This window comes from Chanodichthys erythropterus, chromosome 4 (assembly GCF_024489055.1).
Source record: "Chanodichthys erythropterus isolate Z2021 chromosome 4, ASM2448905v1, whole genome shotgun sequence".
Taxonomy (NCBI): Eukaryota; Metazoa; Chordata; class Actinopteri; order Cypriniformes; family Xenocyprididae; genus Chanodichthys; species Chanodichthys erythropterus.
In genome coordinates, this window is record NC_090224.1 from 25,947,399 (window position 1) to 25,974,314 (window position 26,916).

The following is a 26,916-nucleotide window of genomic DNA, read 5'->3' on the forward strand; positions in this document are numbered from 1 at the left end:
CAGTTCCTCAAGCGCCACCCTGGCAACCAGCCAGGACTCCTAGCCTGCCGGTGCCCGCCTGGTCAGTTCCGCCAGCACCGCCCTGGTTTTCAGTGAGGTACCTGGGATCTGGCCCACCATCCCTCCCCCTGATCCTCCTCCGGTCCACCTCCCTCCTGAGTTTTTTGTGTTTGTTTGTTGTCTGGTAGCCGCTCCTTTGAGGGGGGGGGTAATGTCACGATCACCTGTGAGAGTGCCCTTCAACCATTAGAGGGCACTCCGTCCCGGACTGTCATTTCCACCGGTCTCATGGACTACATTCCCCATACACACTTCCCGGACTAATTACCACTCATCATTACACCCAGCTGTTGTGTATTTGGTCATTAGTGTCTGTGTATTTAGTCTGAGTTGTTTCTGTCTGTTCTTGTGGTTCATTGTTGAATGTCACCCTCCTGTTTGGTTCTCCGGTTTTCATGTTTCCTGTTTCATGTTTTATGTTTGGACTGTTGTTTATGGATTCTGACCCCTGCCTGTATCTTGGACTACGTTTTTGGAATTGCCCTTAATAAATTATTGCTGCTATTGGATCTACCTTTTGTCTTTCTTCGTGCCGTGACACTTACAGCATATTACAGTAAATTAATCAGCATTAACTTGACCTACAATCTAACAATAACAATGAAAACAGATCTTGTTGTGGCCTCATGGGATGTCCCCTGTTTACACACTTCAAAATCTCAAAAGATTCAGTAGGTCATCTTTGGTTTGTTTAAATACTGCATCATGAATATTAAAGTATTCAGAGAGTTGGCAATCCCAGTATTCACTGTAATGAGCTAAGTGAAAAAAAAAATTAAAAAATAAAGATAGCAGACAAAGCAAGATCATTTTTATTAATATAGTATAGTTCTAAATATACTATTATATTTTAGTATATGAGCCGTAATCTTTATTCTCCAAGTGTGCGCAAACACACAAGGAATTTGTTGTGGTTTTCAGGAGCTCTGGGTACATACACAAGAGAATATATTATAAAAACAGGTAATATATTATAAAAACGGGTATGTCACGGTAGGGTTGTAGCATTCAAAGCATGATAAAGAAGATATCTTCAGGAACATTTAATGGAGTAATCTGAACAAGGAAAAGGGAAAATCACCAGGAAAGCAACTACAAACACAAGTGTAACATAAAAAAAAAAGCTAGACAAAGAATGGACTGAAACTAAGGGCTTAAATACACACCAAACAGAGGAGTTAACAAGACTAATTAACAAGAAACCCCTAAACTGAAGACAGTAATTAATCAGTAACCTAGGATACAAACAGACAGGCAAATGAGGAGAACTGAAACAATTAACAAACTAGAAAACTAAGTAACTGAAGACAGGGAAAACATGAAAACAGATGAAAAATAAACTCTAAACGTGACAGTAAGCCAACCCCCAAGGGGTGGGAGGGTGGGTGCTCTGGAGGCTGACTAGTAGAGTCTTAGGTAGGCACTTAAGGGATGCCTCCTTGGCTATAGATGGGAAAAATCTACAGCCAAGGAGGAGATACAACTATGTGTGCAGCTCACACACACCAATGAGCCGTAGCCATGATGTTCAATACTGAACTCGCTGGGATGGACTCTGTGGTGGAGTCTAGAGCGGACTTGGAGCGGGCTCGTAGGCTGGAGAGGACTCTGGAGTAGGCTTGTGGGCTGGAGAGGACTCTGGGGCAAACTCAGGGGTCGGAGCCTTCACTGAACTCTGGTCAGGGGCTGGAGCCATCTCTGGACTCTGGTCAGGGGCTGAAGCCATCACTGGACTCTGGTCAAGGGCTGGAGCCATCACTGGATTCTGGTCAGGGGCTGGTATTAGCTCTGACCAAAAGTCAATCAACCATGGGTCCTCCGCAGGTTCTGGAGAGGACTCATTTCCAAGTGTGGCCATTATGGCTGAGGGCTCAGGCATGGCGGCTATCCTGTGACAAGGCCTTGGAATAGTGGCCATCTTGTAACAAGGCTCTGGAATGGCAGCCATCTTGGTAAGAGGCTCTGGAGGGGTGGCGGCCATCAGATTCACTGAACTGAGGGCTGGGATGGCCTTAGCAGATGTAGAGGAAGGAAGGAAGGCAGACTTCAGCACTGACCTGACAGATGTTAATGCTGGGTCTGCAACTTTGGCCCCCAGGTTGTGGGGTGAGCTGGTGAGGCCAAGTGTGTTTTTGATAGGGCAGGATGAGAATAACACTTCTTTCTTTAACTCTCTGGGGTCTGAGGATTTTTGGGGCCCTGGAGAAGTTTTTACATGCCCTGACATTTGTGCTTTTTCAGTTGCTTATAAAAAACATTAATGGCAAAAGTGTCATTACACTGTATTCAGCACAAACAGGGCTACCATAATATGTGAGCAACATGTATGTACATGTTTGTATTTTTGAGAGAATAATGTTTATGCATGGTTATTGAAAAAAACAAAAGTCCTGATTACAGTATCATATCAGCTATTGTATTAATGTTAATATAATGTCCAGTCTTAACATAAAACATGATTTTTGTGATCTTATGCATGCATGTATTTTTGCACATCATGTGAAGAAAATTTTGTATAGGCATACATTTTAAAGGGGTGGTTCATTGCTATTTCACTTTTTTTTCTTCTTTAGTTAGTGTGTAATGTTGCTGCTTGAGCATAAAGAGTATCTGCAAAGTTAGAGCATTGAAAGTTCAATGCAAACGGAGATATTGTCTTTTAAAGTTAAGGCAGATTAATGCCTACATTTACGACCAGTTGGGACTACACCGAGCTTCTTCCCGGGTTGGTGACATCACTTACCCTGCAATTAACATAAGCCCTGCCCCAGGAAAAAAAAAAGATAAAAAACCAACACTTACGGTGCACAATTCACGTTTCTTCTCTCTGATGGATCCGTGATCATGTCTCCCACCGGCGGACGAACATAAGTGTTACTGTATGTGTTTCTTGTAATGTTATCCTTTATTCATTAATTATGTGTTGTGAGTTTATTCCGTGCCCATTCACTGATAGTGTGAGGATGTATATGATGCCATGATTATGTAGTTGTGTGAATTTGAATGTATATATACGTTTACAGTATATACATGAATGAAATTGGAGTATTTACATTACCAGCACATAATTCAAAGTGTAAGTGTGAGACTGTATGCATGTGTACATAATTTGTATTCATCAGTGTTGAAATTGATTCAAGTAAAAATGGTGAAGAAGCATCGCGTATGTAAGTTTATTCATTTAATATCATTATTTACAGTAGTATTACAATGTTGAACTCCATCATATCGGCATGATGATAATCCTCCGGTCTATAATAAACGTGTTTATCGAAGCAGAAGCAGAAGTGAAGTCCGTCTTCACCTGCACAAAACAAACTGGCACAGAAGATAGCAGTGCCCTTTTTATTCTTATTAAACCCCTGGACTCTATGTCCTGACAGGCTGGAGTTTGTGCAACCTCCACAAACACAATAATTTACCATGACAATGATAAATAAAATACAAAAACTACCGAAAACATGCTGATTCACGACCACTGTCACTGAATACCAACCTACTCTGCACTGAGTCAACACAGAGCTCGGCGAACGACTCCCTTGAGTGCTGTAAAATGTCCTGCAAAACATTTTTAAACCCTGCAGTAACTTTTTATATTGTATTTTTGTACAAGGTTATATATTCATCTAAAAAAAAAAATGTTTAACCTGCAATATGCACTTTAATGTCTCCATTTCAGTCTATGCCCTCCTCGACTCCGGGTCAGCCAGTAACTTCATCTCTGCTGCCCTCTGCCATCAGCTTAAGTTCAAGACAACCTCTACGCCGTCCATCTACCAGATCCATTCAGTAACGGGCAAGCCCCTCGGTCGTGCTGGTCCGGTGAAGCTTCAAGTTGGAATACTTCACATGGAAGAAATTCATCTACTGGTTCTGGAGGAGCCCTGTAGAGAAACAGTCGGTGGATGTTCCTCCGTGTTATGCCCACTTCAGTGATGTGTTCTGCCCGAAGAGAGCCTCCAAGCTGCCTCCACACCGGCCATTGGACTGTGCCATCAATCTGCTTCCGGGTGAGTCAGTGCCCCGTGGGAAGATTTATCCACTCTCCATCCCAGAGCAAAAGACCATGGAGGAGTACATAGAGGAGGTTCTAAACCAAGGCTACATCCATCCGTCCACTTCCCCTGCTGCTTCGAGCTTCTTCATTGTGGCCAAAAAGGACGGAGTCTTGCGGCCTTGTATTGATTACCGGTCTCTCAATGAGATCACTGTCAAGTTCAGATATCCTCTTCCCCTCATCCCAGCGGCTCTGGAACATCTCCGTGGTGCCACTGTTTTCACCAAGCTGGACCTCCGCAGCGCGTATAACCTCATCCGGATACGTGAGGGGGGCGAATGGAAGATGGCTTTTGTGACCCCTACTGGACACTACGAGTATCTTGTTATGCAGTATGGCCTGGTCAGTGCCCCCTCCGTATTCCAGGACTTCATCCATGAGGTGTTTCGGGAATCCCTCTATAGGTCAGTTCTAGTCTACATCGATGACATCCTGATCTATTCACGGAGCATGGCCAAACATTGCCACCACATTGAGGAGGTCCTTCAATGCCTGAGAGAATTCCAGTTGTTCCTCAAAGCTGAAAAATGTTCATTCCACCAGTCCTCAGTGCAGTTCCTTGGGTACAACATCTCTAGCAGTGGCATCCAGATGGACAAGGGCAAGGTGGAAGCCATCAAGAACTGGCCCATACCATCCACCATCAAAGAGCTCCTACTTCTACAGAAGGTTCATCCAGAACTACAGCTCCATAGCTCACCCACTTACCAGTCTCCTCCGAAACAAGTCTCTGTCCTGGACACCAGCGGCCAACGAAGCCTTCAACATCTTGCAAGAACCATTTACCAGCGCACCGCTCCTCATCCACCCAGACCCCGAGAAGCCTTTTGTCGTGGAGGTAGACGCCTCCCATACTGGTGTAGGAGCGGTGCTTTCGCAGCAGCAGGGGAGTCTAGCCAAACTCCATCCATGTGCCTTCTTCTCCCGTAAACTCAGCCCGGCGGAGAGAAACTATGACATCGGCAATCGAGAACTGCTAGCCATAAAGTTGGCACTCGAAGAATAAAGGCATTGGTTGAAGGGAGCCAAGCATCAATTCACCATACTCACCGACCATAAAAACCTTGAGTACTTGAGGGATGCCAAGAGACTCAACCCACGTCAGGCCTGTTGGTTGTTATTCTTCACCCATTTTAATTTCTCTATCTCCTATCGTCCTGGTCCCAAGAATGTTAAAGCTGATGCTTTATTACATCTCTATGCTCCAGAAGAGACCCATGAAGTTCCTGAAACCATACTCCCCAATGGCGTCATCCATTGGTCAGAGACCTCTGTTCCTGCCTCCAATGCCTCCGCCAACACTCCGCCGGGCTGTCCTCCTGGATAACAGTATGTCAACAGAACACAACACACTCCTCTCATCCATTTTTCCCACACTTCTCTGGGCACTGGCCACCCAGGGGCCAATGAAACCCTCTCACTGCTGAAAGAGCGCTTCTGGTGGCCGAACATGGCCAGGGATGTGAGAAGGTACGTACAGGGTTGTAAGGACTGCACCATCTCCAAGAGCCCTCACCATCTTCCATCCAGCAAGCTCCTTCCTCTGCCCGTTCCCAACAGACCATGGTCACACCTAGGAGTGGATTTCATCATGGATCTACCCCTCTCTGATAACTGCACCTGTATCCTGGTGGTCATCGACAGGTTCTCCAAATCCTGCCGGCTGACACCCCTCAAGGGTCTACCCACAGCCATGGAAACTGCAGAACTTATGTTTAACCACATCTTCAGGTATTCCCAGAGGACATTGTATCGGAACGTGGACCACAGTTTATCTCACGTGTTTGAAAAGTCTTTTTTGCCCTCCTAGGTGCCCTCCTAGAGATCGGCCGATTCCTGCGTACCTTCTGCCACCAGAACTCTTGGAACCAGTTCCTGGGTTGGTACGAGTATGCCCAGAATTCCTTCTGTTGTGAACAACAGTCAAGATGGCATTCCAGGGGCCAGTTTACGACAAGGCCCCTCTCTAACTGTGGGTGTGTAGGAAGATGTGCCACACCGTGATTGGATCTTTGGTGAATGAACCTAAATAAATGTTCAGCAACATCAGATAAGATGTTGGGACAACTACCAGACACCTCTTCCAGAACAGGAAGGGGGACCTTCTGCACCCACCAAAACCAAGGAGAGCACTTCTCATTGGATGACACATTGACTCTAACCACCAAAATCATTCCTAAGGTTTAGGCAAGGACTGCCATAAAAATTCCTTCAGGACCTCCTGGTTGGAGCAGCAGTGACTGAAATAAAGAAAGGCCACAGAGATCTATCTAAATCCATTCATACATATGTTTGGAGGCCTTAATTTGATCTAAACTGCATCACATCCACTCCATCTTCTTGCAAAGCACAGTTTATGTTAAAAGTTACTAACAGCTAAACCAACAGGTCATGGGACAGACCTGTTAACAAATAAACAAATGCATGGACGATGATTTAACATTTCATATCGTGTTTGGTGTCTATCTGTTCCCTACGATGCCTTTAATAATTTGAAAGAGGTTTGGTAAAGAAATAACGCATGGGTAAAATGTTAAAGACACTATTTTAACACTGTACTTTATGCTATGCAAATGAGTTCCACACCAGGGTGGGCAACACCGGGGCTGCTTCAGATAACTGTAGCCAATCACACTCCAGGATCGGCAAGGCGCCACATTTCAATCTCCTCCTCATCAGAAAGAGATAAATATGTCCCCCGGGTAGACACACACTTGTTCTGCGTTTCCAGCTCGACGAGGAAGGAGACATTAGCAGACACTCAGTTTCTGACCTGACGAGGAAAGAGACTACAAGACGGTTAAGGTGAAGCTTTTGCGAGCAAAACCTTCTACATTACTTCCAGCTGCACTCTAGCTGCCAAAAAGGGCCCCAGCATTGAAGGACTTCATCTGACCCCTAAGGCTTCTACAGCAGTGTAGCCCAGTCCGCAAAGGACCTCTGCATCGGCAGACATTGCCTGTACTACGCGGCTCCTCAGCAACGCAGCCAGTCTGCAAAGGAACCTGTGTAGATTCATCTGACCCAGCTGCCCAGTCCATCCTAAGGACCCTCTTGGCGCAACCGAAGTTCAGCATCCTCTAGCCCAGCGTGGCACGACTACTGGATCGCAACGCAGCCTGCATCATCAGTGGAAGATGTCTCTTGGCATTAGTTTATACATGCAGCATACGTTATTCTAACCTGTTTAGATAACAGTTACTTGAGGTCAGCTTGTTACAAATAATAGGGATATTATTTGTTGAATGATAAATAAGCAGTTATTTATCACCATTTTACCAGAGCCATTAGGTGGCTTCAATAAGAAGCATTCCCATACAATTCTCTTCCATTCTACATTCAGTTCAACAGCATTGCATTTATCCATTCTGTGTTCCCTTCATTTATGTGTTTATTTGATTTAATTCAGTATTCTCCTTTGATTATTATTTTACTATCTTTTAGAAGTGCATATTCATTATTTCATTATTAATCGTTGTGGTATTTACTCTTGCATGTCTATTGTTAATAAATTTCATTGATTTTAATATAACTGTGTCTTCCTTGTGTTGATGACCAAAGACTCTACTAGTTGACCCGACTCTCACAAATCCTTCAGATAAATCAGTTGACCGACTCCCTCCATTTTATATTAATTCTAAATTATTGAACAGCTCTTTTGGAGTGTTCTTAAATTGTTAAGATAGTATTTTTAACTGGTGCCCCGTATTACAAAAGGAGGAAGGGGTCATCTGATACACTTATAACCACACCTTAAGTGACACGTGATCAAAAATCACTATGTCACCGGTGAATGGAGTAAAAATCACTACACCTCCATCAGCCTACCACTGGACTCACTCCCTTCCAGTGTGTACTCGGTTACCAACCCCCTCTGTTCCCCTGGTCTAGGGAACCATCGGATGTTCCAGAGGTTGACTACTGGTTCCAAGAGAGTGAGAGGGTCTGGGATGCAGCCCACCATCAACTGCAACAAGCTCTTCGCAGGCGCAAGATGACAGCTGACCTGAGACGCTCCACCGCTCCAGTATACCAGCCAGGACAAAAGGTTTGGCTGTCAACCCGGGACATCAGAATGCGCCTGCCTGCAAGAAGCTCAGTCCCAGATTAATTGGTCCATTCACCATCGTGAAGCAGATCAACTCTGTCACCTATCAGCTCCAACTACCACCTCAGGACAGCATTCACCCCACTTTCCATGTGTCACTCCTTACACCTCACCACCCTTCTGTTTCTGTTTCCACAGAGCCTGGCGAGGAACCCCCCCCTTCGTCTGATTCTGGATGATGGAGCTGCATACCATGTCAATGAGATCTTGGACTCTCTGCGCCATGATGGTTTACTGGAATATCTGGTGGACTAGGAAGGCTACGGTCCCAAGGAGCGCTCATGGGTTCCCAGAAACGACATCCTTGATCCCTCTCTGCTCGACACTTTCCACGCTACTCATCCAGACTGACCTGCTCCACGTGGAAGAGGATGACCACCACAACGTCGGGCTCAGGAGCGGGCCGTGGAGGGGGGGGGGGGGGTACTGTCACAGATCCACCAGGCTCTTCCATCAGCCAATCACAGCGCACTCCCTCAGCACAGAGTTCTAACCACACACACCTGATCTTCATTGTTACGTCCTGGTAGTTCGTGCCTCTGTGTTTTTCTTTCTTCCCCCCTCTTTTCCTAGGCACGCCTACAAGAGACGGTTATTGGTTCGGGAGGCTGCCAATCATCATCAGCCCATGTGACGTCATGCTACCCGCTGCCAATCCTGGACCGGCGCCAGAGTTTAAAAGAGCGGCTTGTTGGACGCGAGGATAGCTCGCTTTGCTCTTTGCTTTTCTGTTTTTGTGATTGTTAGATCTGCTTGTTGTTAAGTTCCTTCGGTACAATGTCATTCTTACGTTGAACAGTTTTGAGCTGTCATTGTTTTCTTTGATTTGTTCTTTAACTTGTTTTTTTCTTTAAGTATTATTTCGACTGTGTTGCTCCTGATCTTTGGGAACGGACAAGGTAGTATGTCACGTGACGTACATGTGCAACACTTAGTGACTTCAATGTATAGATACACTAGTTAGAAGTGAGCGCCACATTTGTATGTTTTGTTTGGGTAGAAAGTGTAGGTAAGTTATGGCGTTTGACGCGCTGAAGACTTGCTTTCCTTTTTTTCTTTTCTTGAGTTAGGTTAGTTTTGAACCTGAGTTAGCTTGGGTCCCTTTTTGGTTTTGTTCTTTTCTTTTCTTTGGCGACTCTCTTTTGTCCTTTTTCCCTGGTTTATTACTTTTGTTTCTTTTTCATGTAAATATTGTCTTTGTTTGTTTTCTTGTTGTTGTTATTTGTTAGTATTGCATTATTGTATTATTATCCTTAACTTACACCTTTATTTTCTTTTTCCTTGATTGTAAATAAACTCCGTTTATTGGCAGTTTTCGTAGCGTCTTGTCTTTAGCCATCACCACTCGTACGCGCAATGGTCACAATCTCAATGTTACCCCTTCTAACCCTAGACTTAAATTAAGAAGTTGTAACACTCATCATCACCCAATCACCACAAGATACTTAAGCACAGCACTCAACTCAGTTCACTGTGCGGTTTCATACCTACAGTAAAACACATTCAGATCATCAGCCTGTTGTTGATTCTCCACAGTGTTGGGGGATTGCATCTTGTAGCTGGTGATGGCTTTCAGAACCTTCCACACTGATGCAGGATCATTAGCTAAAAACTGTTTTTCCAGCTTTTCAGAGTAGCTTCTCTTAGCTACTCTTATCTCCTTTGTCAATGAGTGTGTTTAGGTGCACGTTCTTAACCTGATTATGCTTAATAAGCCGACAATGCACGTGGTCATGTTATCCCGTTAACCCATTTTCCTTTATCGTATAAGGTCATAAATGGCTTAAGCATAAACCGATCATAACAGCTAGATTTTTGCCACTTACACCGTTTTCACCCAGCATGTAAACGCATTTACATGCTTTTGTCGTATTACTGAAGTGCAAGTGTGATATGTGACCGGAACGCATCCTTACTGTGGATTTAAGTGGATTCAGACAGAGAAAAAAAATTTGCAGTAAGTGAGGAGGATATAAATTGCAAGCTCAGACTCTTTCTTTACCCAAATAATTATAAAAATGTAAAGCAGAAGAAGAAGTGGTACAATCAAAATGCTACATATGTAACTGCATGAGAGGATAATATATGAGCCGTAAGTTTCCCGCTGACATTGCAATACTCTTCTTCAGTTTTCAATGCTTTATTTAACATCACAACCAACATAAATTAAATACTCAAACTCAGATACACAAATTATTATGTTTCGACATCACTACTGGGAAACGGGTAAAACAACATGTTATTTCTTTAAACTGATTTTTGTGAGTTAATCGTGTGTGTTTGTACAAGGCTTTGTCCCCACTCCTGTACTTTCCTCCACATGTTCTAGCAGAAACTGATGTAGGATGTCAAGGTGTCAGTGAGCTCATCCAGATCAGTGGCTGCAGCTTCAAAATGAGTGCAGTCTGAACAGGCTTGTAGAGCCTGCTTTGTTTCATTGGTCCATCTCTTTGCAGTCCTTACTACAGGCATATTTATATTTCTGCCTGTAGGCTGGGAGAAGAGATTCCCAAAGCTGTCCAGGGGACAGAGTGATATGCATCCTTTAAAACAGTGTAAGTTCCTTTAAATCCAGTATGTTACTGTCCCCAATGGGCATGTGATGAGCTGTTTGTATTTAGGCAATTCGTAAATTAATACTCCTGTGGTGAATAAAAAGACTTACAGTTAATGAAGAGAGCTTCCAAGTTAGGGCAACACATCACTGTCACATCTGTACACCAGCCATTATTGATATAAAAATATAATCGACCGCCTATTCAGTGGAGTCCTACGTTCTACCACACATACTAACGGCTGTTTCACAATTCCAGGAGCGGTGCCACCGTCTATTTTGGCTTTGCTGCATCGCACTGAATTAAAACTATAGAGCATTGTTGTCAAATGTACTGATGCGAAAAAAAAAAAGAAAAAAAAAATTCACAATAGATGCATATAATTTAAAGTCTCTGTTACACAGTCAACACATGGCTTTTTTTGCCTTGGATAAAGATCATTGGTCGATTAATCACAGAAAAAAACTCCACAGGAAGTGGCAAAGTCACACAGTCCATGATGGACAGATACTAAATGGCTGACTGGTTCTTGTGGTAATTACTGTATGTTGGGCTGTAAATCCAAACATTTGCCTATCATTCATTGACCTCAAACATGGCTCATCATTTGAAACACTTTATATGGCCACTTGCTCTAACTTTAAAAATGTGCGCTATTATTAGGTGCATATCCAAGTGTTTGTGTGGAGTGTAGAAGCTAAAGTATTAGCGCTTACTGCAGGACATGCAGGCACCCATGCGATCACTTGCATTCTTCCTTATAACAGCAGAAACAACTTAAAATACTCCATCATTTATGGTCATAAAGATAAGAGTAATACATCACTCAAAACTCTAAAGGTCTTGTAAATTAAGGAAAGAGACAGAATGCACTTTATGTCGTCTCGGTCTCTGTGAACTGGAGCGTCACAAAAATGAATAGAAATTCAGCATATAGACTACAAAATAAATCGAAAACAAATGGGCCCTACACTCTGATTATGTAATCCATATGAAAGATGCATTTCTCTCTATAGGTGCATCCAGAGTTCCGACACTCCCATAGACCTCCATAGGAACTTTGGAATGCGGAAGTAACGCGTGTCGTGGAGCGGCCGATAGTTCCAAACACTGATAGTTCCAGCGCTGAACCCCATTCATTTTCAGCGATTCTGAAGATCGCTCGCTGGTAAGTTGATTAAATTACTGCATTTTTGACATTTGAACACATTACCTGACCTCTCATGAATCTAGTCAATAGTTGTATTTTATGAAACCAGCTTTAGTTAATGTTTATTGTAAGTTAATAACGTTAGTCAGACTCTAATTGCAGCTAACTTAAGTGACCAACACATCACTAACTTTAGCTACCATAACCTGACGTCAGTTGGGCTACATTTACCTTTACGTTTACAAGTTCGTTGTCAAACAACGTTTATCTTCAGTTATTAGATTTGTTGTTAATGTTAGCAACACGGCATGTTAGCTGCCAGTTCATTAAAGTACCAGAGAATAACACAGTAAGTAGGTTGCATACACTTATTTAGTGGTGGCCAGTATATTAGGAACACCTTTACAATCTAATGTAATCCAATGCAAAAGCTCTACCATGAATTCTACTTTAATGAAGTTTATAATCAGCCAGAAATGTGTAAATTCAGTACTGAGGTCATAGTTAAAGCTGATGTTTCACTACATTGTGTTCAGATGGGTTTCTTATTTACTTACATGAGGTGGCCAGAATATTAAACACATCTGAATAGAAAGCAACAAGTGCAAAAACACCAACACAAACTATGACCTCAATGCTAAATCATCATTACATTTACACCTCTATTTTCCCTTATTTGCATAATTTCTTGGATGAGCAAAATAATCACCCAACTTCTTCCATAATGTTATTGTGTGGAAGAATAAAAAATTGAATAACAATAGTGGTTTGTATATGGATATGTATTTTTTTATTTTTTTTTCTCATTTAATTTTAGCTGTACTGGATTACAGAGCTAAAATAACAGAAATCATGACAAATGTCCAATTAGTTATGGACCGAAATGTAGATGTGTTCTCTCACTTCTGTAATGTCAACCTCATGAAAATGTTTTGGAAATGTGTATTTAATCTGTCCTTCAATGTATTAACCTTAACACTGTTTCCTCTTTCTTCCCAACTCCCAGTTCTGTCCAGCAGCAGGTCTGACTCGACTCCAGACCCGGTCTCCTCTGGGGACTGACACAGGCCCTGTTTCCACCTGGAGTTAAGATGCATTTTGGTTGATTGGATCACAAGTGGACAAGGGAGACGCATACACGTTTACACTTGGTGTTTTAATCCATCTCTTTTGTCCTCTTTCAACCACGATTTCTTCGAGGGGGTGGGTAAATGTATGGGTTTTTATAGATCTTTCAATGTAATAGACAAAATAAGCTTGAGCAGTTTACATATGAACACACCCAGAGATGACAGGAAAACATACAGAGAGCATCAGTGTTTGTTTCTGCTCTGACAGCTGCGAGACCAGCTGAACGCAGTGAGTGTGTGTTAGAAATCAGGAATGGTGAGAGAACATTGTGCTTGGTACATTTTTCATCTTCAAACCAAACTTGGGTCTTGAGCCAACAAAGTTTAAATCCAATCTAGCTAGCGTGCTTCCCATAATGTTTACACATTAGTTCAGTAGGCGGAGAGTAGATGGTCTTTAGTGGCGGTTCGAACACATTCGACCACATGAGCGTTTACAGTATGAAAGCAGTCCAGTCAAATGCATTTTCAAAAACCTCTGGAAGTGGTTGAAAGTGGACAAACTCAAACCCATTTAGACCCCATTGTATTTAGTGTCATCCACTTCAGATTAGAACACATCTTAACACCAGGTGGACACAGGGCCACAGTCTGCTTCTGGCAGTGGAATGCTCTCACCCAAAAAGTAACTATAGCATTACTTATAGTGTGGAGTTTGAATGCTTTTGTTATCAATGTATATATAAGCATTTGACTGATTCTCGATTCACCACCTGTCACAGACACGTCAGGTTCCACCTCACTGCAGTACCCACGCACTCAGTCACCAGCCTTCTAATCACCGCCACCTGCACGTCATTACCCTGCAATCACCAGCACCATAAAGCCACCACACTCACACACACTCACTGTCCGGTCTCGTTCGCACTACATGTTATGTATGCTAACCTTAAGGACTCCCAAACGACTTACCTACCTGCTCCAGCGATCTCCTTCATCTCCTTCGTCTCCTGGTCTCCCCGTGTGCAAACCTACCTGTGTGTGTGAGTGTCTCCATCGTCTCCCTCAACTGCATCTCTCATCCAGCATCTGCAAGTTTAAAAGGACAGTATTATTTCCCATTCATCTCTCATCACGCCATATCTGCCTATTATCATACTGTGCTCTACTGTTTGCAAATAAATACTTAACTGGATTGCTTCTACTTCAGTCTCCGTGTCTCTGTTGTAACAGAAGACCGGACCATAACAACTTCACAGTATGAGCACCAACGACCCGTTTCAAGAGCTCGTGGACACGCTGCGCCGAGCACTCACACCACAGCTATCGTCATCTTCCTCTGGCAACGCTTCCACTCCAGCACCAGCCAGCACCGCTTCCTCACCTGCATTCACCGCCAGTCCCATGGCCAAACCGGCGCCCTACTCTGGATCGGCGGAGGAATGCAGCGGATTCCTTCTCCAATGCGAACTGGTCCTGGAGATGCAGCCGCAATTCTACACCACCGACACGGCTAAAATAGCGTTCATCATCTCGCAATTGCAAGGTAAGGCCCTGCAATGGGCAGACTCTCTGTGGACTCAAAAGGGCCCTGTGGTCAGATCTTACTCGGCGTTCGTCTCTCACTTCCGAGAGGTCTTCGGGAGACCTCTGACGGATTCATCGACTGGTGAGAAACTCTATAATCTAAAACAACGTAGTCTCTCTGTTAACGAATATGCCTTGCAGTTCCGAACGCTAGCCGCCACCAGCGGATGGAATGAACAAGCTCTCATCACATCATTCCGTCAGGGGTTGGAACCCAATATGCGGCTGCATCTCGCTGCATACGAGGACTCCATTGGACTGGAACGCTTCATCCAACTCGCCATTCGCGTGGGGTCCCGTATGCAGTCGTGTCTCCTAGAGCACCAGGGCCAGTCAACCATCACCAACCTCCTCCGTCGGTCCGAACCCGTCAGCTCTCCAGAACCAGCCACCGAACCCATGCAGATTGATCATTCTCGTCTCACCACTAATGAGAGACAAAGAAGGCTGACCCTGAACTTATGTTTATATTGTGGATTACCGGGGCATGTCATCTCCACATGCCCAACCCGTCCTCCTCGGCCCGTGGTGAGTGCAATTTTTCCCTCTATCCAAAAAATGAAACCACTCACTACTGTTGTAATCCTTACTGCTGCAAACACCTCTGTTCCAGTGGTGGCGCTCCTCGACTCAGGGTCAGCAGGAAATTTCATCTCTGGTGCCCTATGCCGACAACTCAACCTCAAAGTCTCCCCGTCTCCGACTAGCTATCAAATCCACTCCATCACGGGCAAACCCCTGAGCCGTAAGAACATCCGTCATTATGTGGGACCGCTTCAACTCTGTGTCGGCATCCTGCACTCGGAGAAGGTACATCTGCTGGTTCTGGAGGAATCCACTGCTGACGTGGTTCTAGGGCGTCCGTGGCTGGAACAACACAATCCCACCATCTCTTGGCGCACGGGCGAAATCCTGAAGTGGGGCGATCACTGCTTTCCCGACTGTTTCCCAGCGCTTCCTGTTCCAACGTCTCCACTCTCCAAGTCTCTCTCCATGAACGCCACCTCTATCGAAAGCCCTGTCGAGAAACGCTCCGTGGATGTTCCCCCGGACTACGCCCCCTTCAGTGACGTTTTCTGCCCGCAGCGCGCCTCCAAACTTCCTCCACACCGGCCATGGGACTGTGCCATCGATCTGCTACCAGGTGAACCAGTGCCTAGGGGACGCATTTACCCCCTATCACTACCGGAGGAGAAGGCCATGGAGGAATACATCAAAGAGGCACTCGAACAGGGATACATCCGCCCGTCTACTTCCCCTGCTGCTTCAAGCTTCTTTTTTGTGGCAAAGAAGGACGGAGGCTTGAGGCCCTGCATCGACTACCGTGCCCTCAACAAAATTACTGTCAAATTCTGCTACCCACTTCCCCTCGTCCCAGCGGCCCTGGAACATCTCCGCGGTGCCACTGTGTTCACCAAGTTGGACCTCCGCAGCGCGTACAACCTCATCCGGATACGTGAGGGGGACGAGTGGAAGACCGCCTTTGTCACGCCCACCGGACACTATGAATATCTCGTCATGCCGTATGGCCTAGTCAACGCCCTCCGTATTCCAGGATTTCATTCACGAGGTGCTCCGGGAGTATCTCCACAAGTTCGTTCTGGTATATATTGATGACATCCTCATCTACTCCCGGAGCTTGGCCGAACATCGCCACCACGTTGCGGAGGTCCTTCAACGCTTACGACAGTTCCACCTCTTCCTAAAAGCTGAGAAGTGCTCTTTCCACCAACCCTCCGTACAGTTTCTAGGATACATCATTGACCACAGTGGCATCCGGATGGACGAGGGGAAGGTCACCGCTATCCAGTCCTGGCCCACTCCATCAACTATCAAAGAGCTCCAACGATTCCTAGGATTCTCCAACTTCTACCGCAGATTTATCAAGAATTACAGTACCATCGTCAGTCCCCTCACTAACTTACTCCGTAACCAGCCCAAGTCTCTGTCCTGGTCCCAACTTGCCACCAACGCCTTCGAGACCCTGAAAAGAGCCTTCACCACCGCTCCCCTCCTCGTCCACCCTAACCCGGACCTACCATTCATCGTGGAAGTGGACGCCTCCACCACCGGAGTGGGAGCGGTCCTTTCCCAGCAGCAGGGGACGCCAAGTAGACTCCATCCATGCGCCTTCTTCTCCCGCAAGCTCAACCCGGCGGAGGTCAACTATAACATCGGTGACCGCGAACTCCTGGCCGTCAAGCTTGCCCTTGAGGAGTGGAGGCATTGGTTGGAGGGGGCTACTCATCCGTTTCAAGTTCTCACTGACCATAAAAATCTCGAATATCTGAAAGCTGCCAAAAGACTCAACCCTCGCCAAGCTCGCTGGGCCATGTTTTTCTCTCGATTCAATTTCTCCATCTCTTACCGCCCTGGTTCTAAGAACACTAAAGCTGACGCTCTGTCTCGCATCCATTCCCCTGAGGACAAGCCCGAAGAGCCTGAAAAGATCCTGCCGGAGTCTATATTCGTGAACCCTATCCAGTGGTCCGAAGAAACCATTCCCTCCTCCAATGCCTCCACACGCACTCCGCCGGGTTGCCCCCAAGGCTTGCAATACGTCACACGGGCACGTCGCACTCCACTTCTGCACAATACCCACTCATCACTTGGCACTGGTCACCCGGGGGTCAATGAGACCCTCTCGTTGCTCAAACAACGCTTCTGGTGGCCCAACATGGCCAACGACGTCAGAAGGTACGTGCAGGGCTGCAGGGAGTGCGCCATCTCCAAAAGTCCACGCCATCTTCCCACCGGCAAGCTACTTCCTCTGCCCGTTCCTGAGCGACCCTGGTCACACCTGGGAGTGGACTTCGTCACCGACCTCCCTGAGTCTGACGGTCACACGTGCATCCTGGTGGTGGTAGACCGCTTCTCTAAGTCCTGCCGTTTGATACCCCTGGAGGGTCTACCTACCGCTATGGCCACGGCAGAGATGCTATTCAACCATGTTTTTCGCTATTATGGAATACCTGAAGATATAGTCTCCGACCGAGGACCTCAATTCATTTCCCACGTCTGGAAGGTCTTCTTCTCCCTCCTGGGTGTGACCGTCAGTCTGTCATCTGGATACCATCCTCAGTCGAACGGGCAGACGGAAAGGAAGATCCAGGAGATTGGCCGCTTCCTGCGTACCTTCTGTCACGGCCACCAGAACTCCTGGAACCAGTACCTGGGTTGGGCCGAGTACGCACAGAATTCCCTCCGTCAAGCCACAACTGAACTAACACCCTTCCAGTGCGTACTCGGCTACCAACCCCCGCTGTTCCCCTGGGATGGGGAACCCTCCAACGTCCCTGCAGTCGACTACTGGTTCCGGGAGAGCGAGAGGGTATGGGACTCAGCTCACCACCAACTGCAGAGAGCCCTGCGCAGACGCAAGAGGACAGCCGACCTTCGACGCTCCGACGCTCCAGTCTATCAACCGGGGCAGAAGGTCTGGCTGTCCACCAGGGACATCAGGATGCGTCTGCCCTGCAAGAAGCTGAGTCCCCGCTTCATTGGCCCGTTCACCATCCTTCGGCAGATCAACCCCGTCACTTACCGTCTCCAACTCCCTGCACAGTATAGTAGAATTCATCCTACCTTCCACGTTTCTCTGCTAAAACCTCACCACCCTTCTGTTGTTCCCTCCACAGAACCTGACGTGGCAGCCGCCGAGCCCCCCCTTCCACTCATCCTGGAGGACGGCACAGCTTACGTGGTTCATGAGATCCTGGATTCCCGGCGCCGTGGTGGTCAGCTCGAGTACCTCGTTGACTGGGAAGGTTATGGCCCCGAGGAACGCTCATGGGTACCCAAGAATGATATCCTTGATCCTATCCTATTACAGAACTTCCACGCCAATCACCCGGACAGACCTGCCCCACGACCTAGAGGACGACCACCACGGCGTCGAGGTCCGCGGCCCTCAGGAGCGGGCCGTGGGAGGGGGGGTACTGTCACAGACACGTCAGGTTCCACCTCACTGCAGTACCCACGCACTCAGTCACCAGCCTTCTAATCACCGCCACCTGCACGTCATTACCCTGCAATCACCAGCACCATAAAGCCACCACACTCACACACACTCACTGTCCGGTCTCGTTCGCACTACATGTTATGTATGCTAACCTTAAGGACTCCCAAACGACTTACCTACCTGCTCCAGCGATCTCCTTCATCTCCTTCGTCTCCTGGTCTCCCCGTGTGCAAACCTACCTGTGTGTGTGAGTGTCTCCATCGTCTCCCTCAACTGCATCTCTCATCCAGCATCTGCAAGTTTAAAAGGACAGTATTATTTCCCATTCATCTCTCATCACGCCATATCTGCCTATTATCATACTGTGCTCTACTGTTTGCAAATAAATACTTAACTGGATTGCTTCTACTTCAGTCTCCGTGTCTCTGTTGTAACACCACCAGGTCTCCAGATCATCATACGGCTGCCCTGGAAGAATGTAATGGCTATTGTGAACACTTGTATTTCTTTTCTGGCCTGCTTTCTGACATCTTTCTCTCCCTGTAGGAAGTCGAATGAGTTTCTTTGAAGACAGAACATTCAAGGAAAATTTACCTACCCTCTCTCTGGATATAATATATAATTAAATGTTTTGTTGAATGCAATTGGTTGCCTTGTATATTTTTCACTGTTGACCAAACTTCTTTCTTGACTTAAACTGAGCAGCTTCATTCATTGATATTAACTTGTTGTGCATGTTTATGTGAATGTATCTTAACATAACGCAATATTAGGATGTTAGTAATATTTATGACCATAGAAGCATGAGAAAAATATATACAGTACATGCTCTAAATGTATACCTTATGGGAGCAGCCCCCTTTAACACTCACAAAAAATTAATTCAGTTCAAAAGGCTTTATCTGCATGAAAATAAATGAATAAATAAATATATCAATTAAAAATTAATTCAATTCAAAGGGGCTTTATTACATTAGCCATACTGAAATGAATCCAGTTAACAGAAATGTTAACGTTATGGATCGTATTTAGGAACATTGTCAATTCACTCCGTAACACAACACTGTTACTCCGTAACAACAGACCACACTGTTGAAGATAATGCCGTCTCTCTTTCACTCTCCAGATACAATACACTACTGTAAGTGTAGTCAACGTAGTAATCTGTTTTATTCAATATTTAATCAGTATTATGCGTTAATATTTACCGAAAAATTGCTGCTATCCACTATATTGCAGAGGTGGCAGAGGTCAGCATCGTCAACTTCATCTTTGCAGCCGATACTGACTAATAAAAATATTTCCTTGCTGTTTTTTTCTGACACATTCATAATCATTACTTTTGCTGGTGTTTTGCGGCAAGCTTTATGCATGTGCTTGAGCACGGAATAGGCTATATATTATATAAATAAATATTTAAGTAATTAAATAAATATAAATGTGTGATTAGTCGACTAATTACTTAAATGAAGGGCTTCTAGTTGAATCGAAAATCTTTAGTCAAGGGCAGCCCTAGTAGACTGTTAAGGGGGTCGCACACCGGACGTGAAGCTCGGCGCCGCGCAGCGTCGCGTCTCTGGCAACTCACAGGTATCGCACACCGGCCGCACACATTATATACGTGCAAGCTCAATTTTGAATCAACTCCTGATAGAAGAGCTGCACAATGGGAGTGTTTTACGTCAACAGGGAAAGTGCAGGAGAGTGGTGATCGCAGGGACTTTGATGGGCCGTGAAGCAGGTGAGTGGAGATCGTGGAATCTGGTCCGTGGTGAGTGAAGATCCGTGGTGTTCCGTGGTGAGTGAGAGTCGTTTGAAGTCCGTGGTGAATCAAATCCAAAAACAGATTACGTGACGAAACACACGTACACAAGACCACAGGGTGAGAGAGCGGATCAGCAACCGTGACAGTACCCTCCTGTTGATTGTAATCATCTATAAGGGAGTGATCCAGAATGTCCCTAGCAGGTACCCAACTTCTCTCATCCGGACCGTAACCTTCCCAGTCCACCAAGTACTGGAATCCGCGTCCCCTCCTTCTCGAGTCCAAGTTGGTTCCCCGTCTACGAGTCGCGGCGGTGGGGGAACCGGAGCAGGCGGATTAACGTGAGAATGAAACACAGGTTTGATTTTGGAAACATGAAAGGCGGGATGAATTCTCCTGTACGCTGGAGGGAGTTTGAGGCGGACTGCCACCGGACTAATGATCTTGGTGACAGGCCACGTTGGAACAGTGCCCCCATCTGATAACGTCGGATCTTAACCCCTCCGGCACAAACAACCGGTTCGGTGGGCACCCGGGCGGAGGCGTTACCCCTTCTAAGGCCGATTTGACCTTCGACTCGACCTCCCACGTCAGAGTGGAGACCACTAATGTCTCGGGAAGAATGCAATCGGGAGTAGACGGGCGCTCGGATGGATCAAAAATACGAGATAAAGGTTTGATGTTCTTAGAACCCGGGCGGTACGAGAGGGAAAAGTCAAAACGTCCGAAAAAAAGTGCCCATCGAGCCTGCCTGGAGTTGAGTCTTTTAGCAGATCTGATATATTCTAAATTCTTATGATCCGTCCAGACGATGAAAGGAACCCCTGAACCTTCCAACCAATGCCAGCTGCCAGCTGTCTGATCTACGCTCGGATCTACGCTGCCAGCTGTCTGATCTACGCTCGGAGCTTCGTGGAGATTATCCTAAATCCTTCTCTTTATCCTTCTCTTTATTCCTATTCACATAATATAACTTTCTTATTTTTCACTAGATTACTTAACCTATTGCATAGTATTACTAAACGGAACGATTTATTACTAGCAATCCACCAGCGTAATCACCTAGTGTTAGCCATAGCCTGCTAGCTACCGTCTACTTTCTTTTTTTCCTCTAAACCAACCTTCCTTGTCGATTGAATGGCGGATTTATTCGATTATCCTGATCTGTCCTCGCCAGATCGGGAAGCTGTGGAGACGTTGCTGCCCGGCATTCATCGATCCACCGCGAGGTACAGCGTCCCGCACATCACCCTCGCCCCAGGCACCGGCAAGCGACCGAGACATCCAGCCAGCGAGTCCCGTGTGCGTTGCAGTTTTTCGGACGGCGTTCATCAAACACACGGTCAGTCATGTCCGACGATTATCATGTGTAGTAAATGCAACATGTACAGCTTAGCTCTTTCTGTCAGCAGTGAGACTTACACATGTGATAAATGCAGGGATATTGTCAGGCTGACAGAGAGAATCTCCGAATTAGAGACACGCATCCAAACTTTAATTGAGGACAGTGAGAATGAAAGGGCCTTAGATACTGCTTTGGATGCGACTAGCCTAGTAAACACTACACATTCGGTTCCGGTTGTAGAAGCCACGCAGCAGGCTAACTGGGTGACTGTGAGGCGGCATAATGGCAAGAACAAACACCACTCTTCCGTTCCGATTAGAACATCAAACAGGTTCTCCCCACTCAGTGACGCACCCACTGAGAATCCTGTTGAAAGTGCCCTAGTAATTGGCGATTCTATTACACGGAACGTGAAAATAGAGACACCAGCCACCATAGTCACATGTTTGCCGGGGGCCAGAGCACCTGACATCAAAGCAAATTTAAAAGTGCTGGCTAATGCTAAACGTAAATATTCTAAAATCATTATCCACGTCGGCACAAATGATGTTCGACTTCGCCAGTCGGAGATCACTAAAATTAGCATTAAAGAGGTGTGTGAACTCGCAAATTCAATGTCAGCAAAAGTAATTTGTTCTGGCCCTCTTCCTGTTCGTCGGAGTGATGAGATAGTTAGCAGGTTATCATCACTCAATGGCTGGCTGTCTAAGTGGTGTGCGCAGAATAATATAGGTTTCATAGACAATTGGAAAAGCTTTTGGGGCAGACCTGATCTGTTGAAAAGAGATGGTATTCATCCCTCCCGGGATGGTGCTGCTCTTCTCTCTAGAAATTTGGCAAATAGTCTTAGAGCTGAAACATGACAAACCAGGGCCCAGATCAGGACGCAGACAAACTGGCTAAACCGACCGTCTGCTAGCCGCCTCACGTCACAGAACTCAGATAATTCACAGCACATAGAAACACTTTCACCTAGATATTATCACATAGAGACTGTGTCTGTACCTCGAACTAGTAAATACAAAAAACTTCCAAAACCTTTTAAGGGTAAAAATTTAATTGATGTTCAAAAAATGAAAATCACAGATAAATCAGATAAACAAATGATAAAGCTTGGGTTACTGAATATTAGATCTATTTCTTCAAAATCACTTATTGTAAATGAAATTATCACAGAAAATAAACTAGACTTGCTGTGTTTGACAGAAACCTGGCTAAAACCAGACGATTACATTACTTTAAATGAATCTAGTCCTCAAGGTTATGATTATCGACACAATCCTCGACAGAAAGGCAAAGGGGGAGGTGTTGCTGTAATTTATAGTAATATATTCAGAATCATTCAAAAGAATTTCAAATATAATTCCTTTGAAGTGATGGTGCTTTATGTAACATTATGTAAGTTGACATTTGTGCTGGCTACTGTATACAGGCCACCAGGGCACCATACTGACTTTATCAAAGAATTTGCTGAGTTTCTATCAGAGTTAGTACTGGCTGCGGATAAAGTCCTTGTTGTTGGTGATTTTAATATCCATGTAGATAATAATAAAGACGCATTTGGATTGGCATTTGCAGATATTTTAAACTCTATTGGAGTTAGACAACACGTGTCAGGACCCACTCATTGTCGTAATCATACCCTAGATCTAATACTGTCGCATGGAATAGATATTGATGCTGTTGAAATTCTACAGCAGAGCGATGATATATCAGATCATTATTTAGTCTCATGTATAATACAATTAGCCAAGGCTACAAAACCACAAACCCAGCCATAAATATTGTAGAACAATCACGTCTGCCACTAAAGATTGCTTTATAAATAATCTCCCCAAGCAGTTTCATCGCCTTAGTATACCTGACAACTTAGAAGAACTCGATGCTGCAACAGAAACTATTGGCTCTCTCTTTTCCAGCACATTAGATGCGGTCGCTCCTTTACGTCTAAAGAAGATTAAGGAAACTAATCCAACGCCGTGGTATGATGAGCACACTCGGGCTCTAAAACGAGCTGTTAGAAAAGCTGAACGTATTTGGAAGAAAACAAAACTAGAAGTTTTTCGCCTTTCGTGGAAAGAAAAAAATGATTGAGTACAGAACAGCCATAAGAAATGCTAGATCTACTTATTTTTCAAATCTCTTAATAGAAAACAAACATAATCCTAGGTATTTATTTGACACAGTGGCTAAATTAACTAGAAACAGAGATTCAACTGCTGACGTTTCCATAGAGCACAGCAGTAACGACTTTATGAACTTCTTTACTTGCAAGATTGATAATATTAGAGAGAAAATTATAAACATGCAACCGTCTACAGTTTATCTTCAGACAGTGCACTGTAGTGTCCCTGAGGTAAAACTAGAATCATTCGCCGCTATAGGAGAGGAAGAATTATCTAAACTTATCAAATCATCAAAATCAACGACATGTATGTTAGACCCAATGCCGACTAAACTACTGAAAGAAATGCTTCCAGAGGTCGTAGGTCCACTTCTTGATATAATTAATTCATCTTTAACACTAGGACACGTGCCAAAAACCTTTAAGCAGGCTATTATCAAACCTCTTATTAAAAAACCTCAACTAGATCCGAGAGATTTAGTAAATTACAGGCCAATCTCGAATCTACCTTTTCTGTCAAAGATACTAGAAAAGGCAGTTTCAACACAACTGTGTTCCTTTTTAGAAAGAAATGGAATCTGTGAGGATTTCCAGTCAGGATTTAGACCATACCATAGTACTGAGACTGCTCTCGTTAGAGTTACAAACGATCTACTCCTATCATCCGATCGTGGCTGTATTTCTCTATTAGTGTTATTAGATCTCAGTGCTGCTTTTGACACTATCGATCATAACATTCTTTTAAAAAGACTTGAAAACTATATTGGCATTAGTGGAATTGCTTTGGCATGGTTCAAATCATACTTATCTGACCGTTATCAGTCTGTGGTAGTTAATGAAGAGATGTCGTATCGATCACAGGTTAAATATGGGGTACCACAAGGCTCAGTATTAGGACCGTTGCTTTTCACTCTGTACATGCTGCCCTTAGGAGAGATAATTAGGAAGCATGGTGTTAGTTTTCACTGCTATGCTGACGATACTCAGCTCTATATTTCCTCGCGCCCTGACGAAACCTACAAATTCACAAAACTAACAGAATGCATAGCTGACATTAAAAACTGGATGACAAGAAATTTCTTATTATTAAATTCAGAAAAAACTGATTTCCTAATCTTTGGACCAAAAACTTCCTCACGAAAAAACCTTGAATACTCTCTAACACTTGACGGGTGCTCCATTAAACCTTCGTCCTCAGTTAGGAACCTGGGTGTGCTCTTTGATACCAATCTTTCATTTGAAAGTCATGTTTCTAGTATCTGTAAAACCGCCTTCTTCCATCTAAAAAATATATCTAAATTACGACATATGCTCTCAATGACAAATGCGGAACAGTTGGTTCATGCATTCATGACCTCAAGACTAGATTATTGTAACACTCTTCTGGGTGGTTGTTCTGCTCGGCTTTTAAACAAACTACAGTTGGTTCAAAATGCGGCAGCTAGAGTTCTTACTAGAACCAGAAAGTATGACCATATTAGCCCAGTTCTGTCAACATTACATTGGCTCCCTATTAAACATCGTATAGATTTTAAAATCTTGCTACTTACTTATAAAGCTCTAAATGGTTTAGCTCCCCAGTACCTAAGTGAGCTCTTAATGCATTATAGTCCTTCACGTTTATTGCGATCTCAGAATTTAGGCCAGTTGATAATACCCAGAATATCAAAATCAACTGAAGGCGGCAGATCCTTTTCCTATTTAGCACCTAAACTCTGGAACAATCTTCCTAGCATTGTTCGGGAAGCAGACACACTCTGTCAGTTTAAATCTAGACTAAAAACACATCTCTTTGCTCTTGCATACACATAACACATTATCAATACATTAACATTTTTCAAATCCGTTAAAGGATTGTTACGCTGCAATAATTAGGTCGGCCGGAACCGAGAACATTTCCTATAACACTAGATATACCTGTACATCAGAACAAGAATGGCATCTACGCTAATATCTGTCTCTCTGCTTATCCTGAGGTTTGCCGGGTGCTGGATCCAGGCCGTATCCAGGTCAGATGGAGAACCTGCGTCTGGACCTGACTACAACGTAGCCCAGGATCCCCGTATCCGCTTACATATATTTATATATAATCGATTTTTAATCTCTATAATAAAAATGTACAATTCAGATTTTGATCTCCAATATACATTTACATATATATATCTTCCAAGGGGTTTTTTCCTTCCTAGGACTTTTTTTCCCAGTGCTAGCACGCTGGGTTTATCTCCTAGGGTTTTTTTTCCACCCCTGGAAGTCAGCCGACATTGGCTTAATGTAGCACCATCTTGTATATGTTACATATTACCATGCTTGGTTGTACAGCTTATTTTTAACCACTTCCCTTTTTTTCTGTGCTTCTAATATGTAAAGCTGCTTTGAAACAATTACCAATTGTAAAAGCGCTATATAAATAAATTTGACTTGACTTGACTTGACAATGTCGCCACTCTTCCAACGCTAACTTGACCGCCAGCAATTCTCTGTTACCAATGTCATAATTACGTTCGGCTGGAGACAGACGATGGGAATAAAACGCGCAGGGATGCATCTTTTCGTCTGAAGGAGAACGCTGGGACAGAACTGCACCTACCCCCACCTCTGACGCGTCAACCTCCACCACGAACTGACGTGAGGAATCAGGGGCGATAAGAATGGGAGCCGAAACGAAGCGGCTCTTAAGTTTGGAAAACGCAGCCTCGGCTGCGTCAGACCACCTGAATGTCGTCCTGGGGGAGGTCAAGGTGGTCAGAGGCGCGGCTAGTTGGCTGAAGTTGCGAATGAAACGGCGGTAAAAATTGGCAAACCCCAGAAACCGCTGTAGGGCCTTACGGGAATCTGGACTTGGCCAATTCACCACAGCCTTAACCTTGTCAGGGTCCATGCGAATTCCCTCAGACGACACAATGTACCCTAGGAAGGAAACAGACTGTGCATGAAAATTGCATTTCTCCGCCTTGACAAAAAGCCCATTCTCTAACAGTCGTTGAAGCACTCGTCTGACATGTTGAACATGTTCCTGGAGAGACGAGGAGAAAATCAATATGTCGTCCAGGTAAACATATATGAACTGGTCTACCATGTCTCTCAACACATCATTGACGAGTGTCTGGAAGACCGCCGGGGAGATGGACAG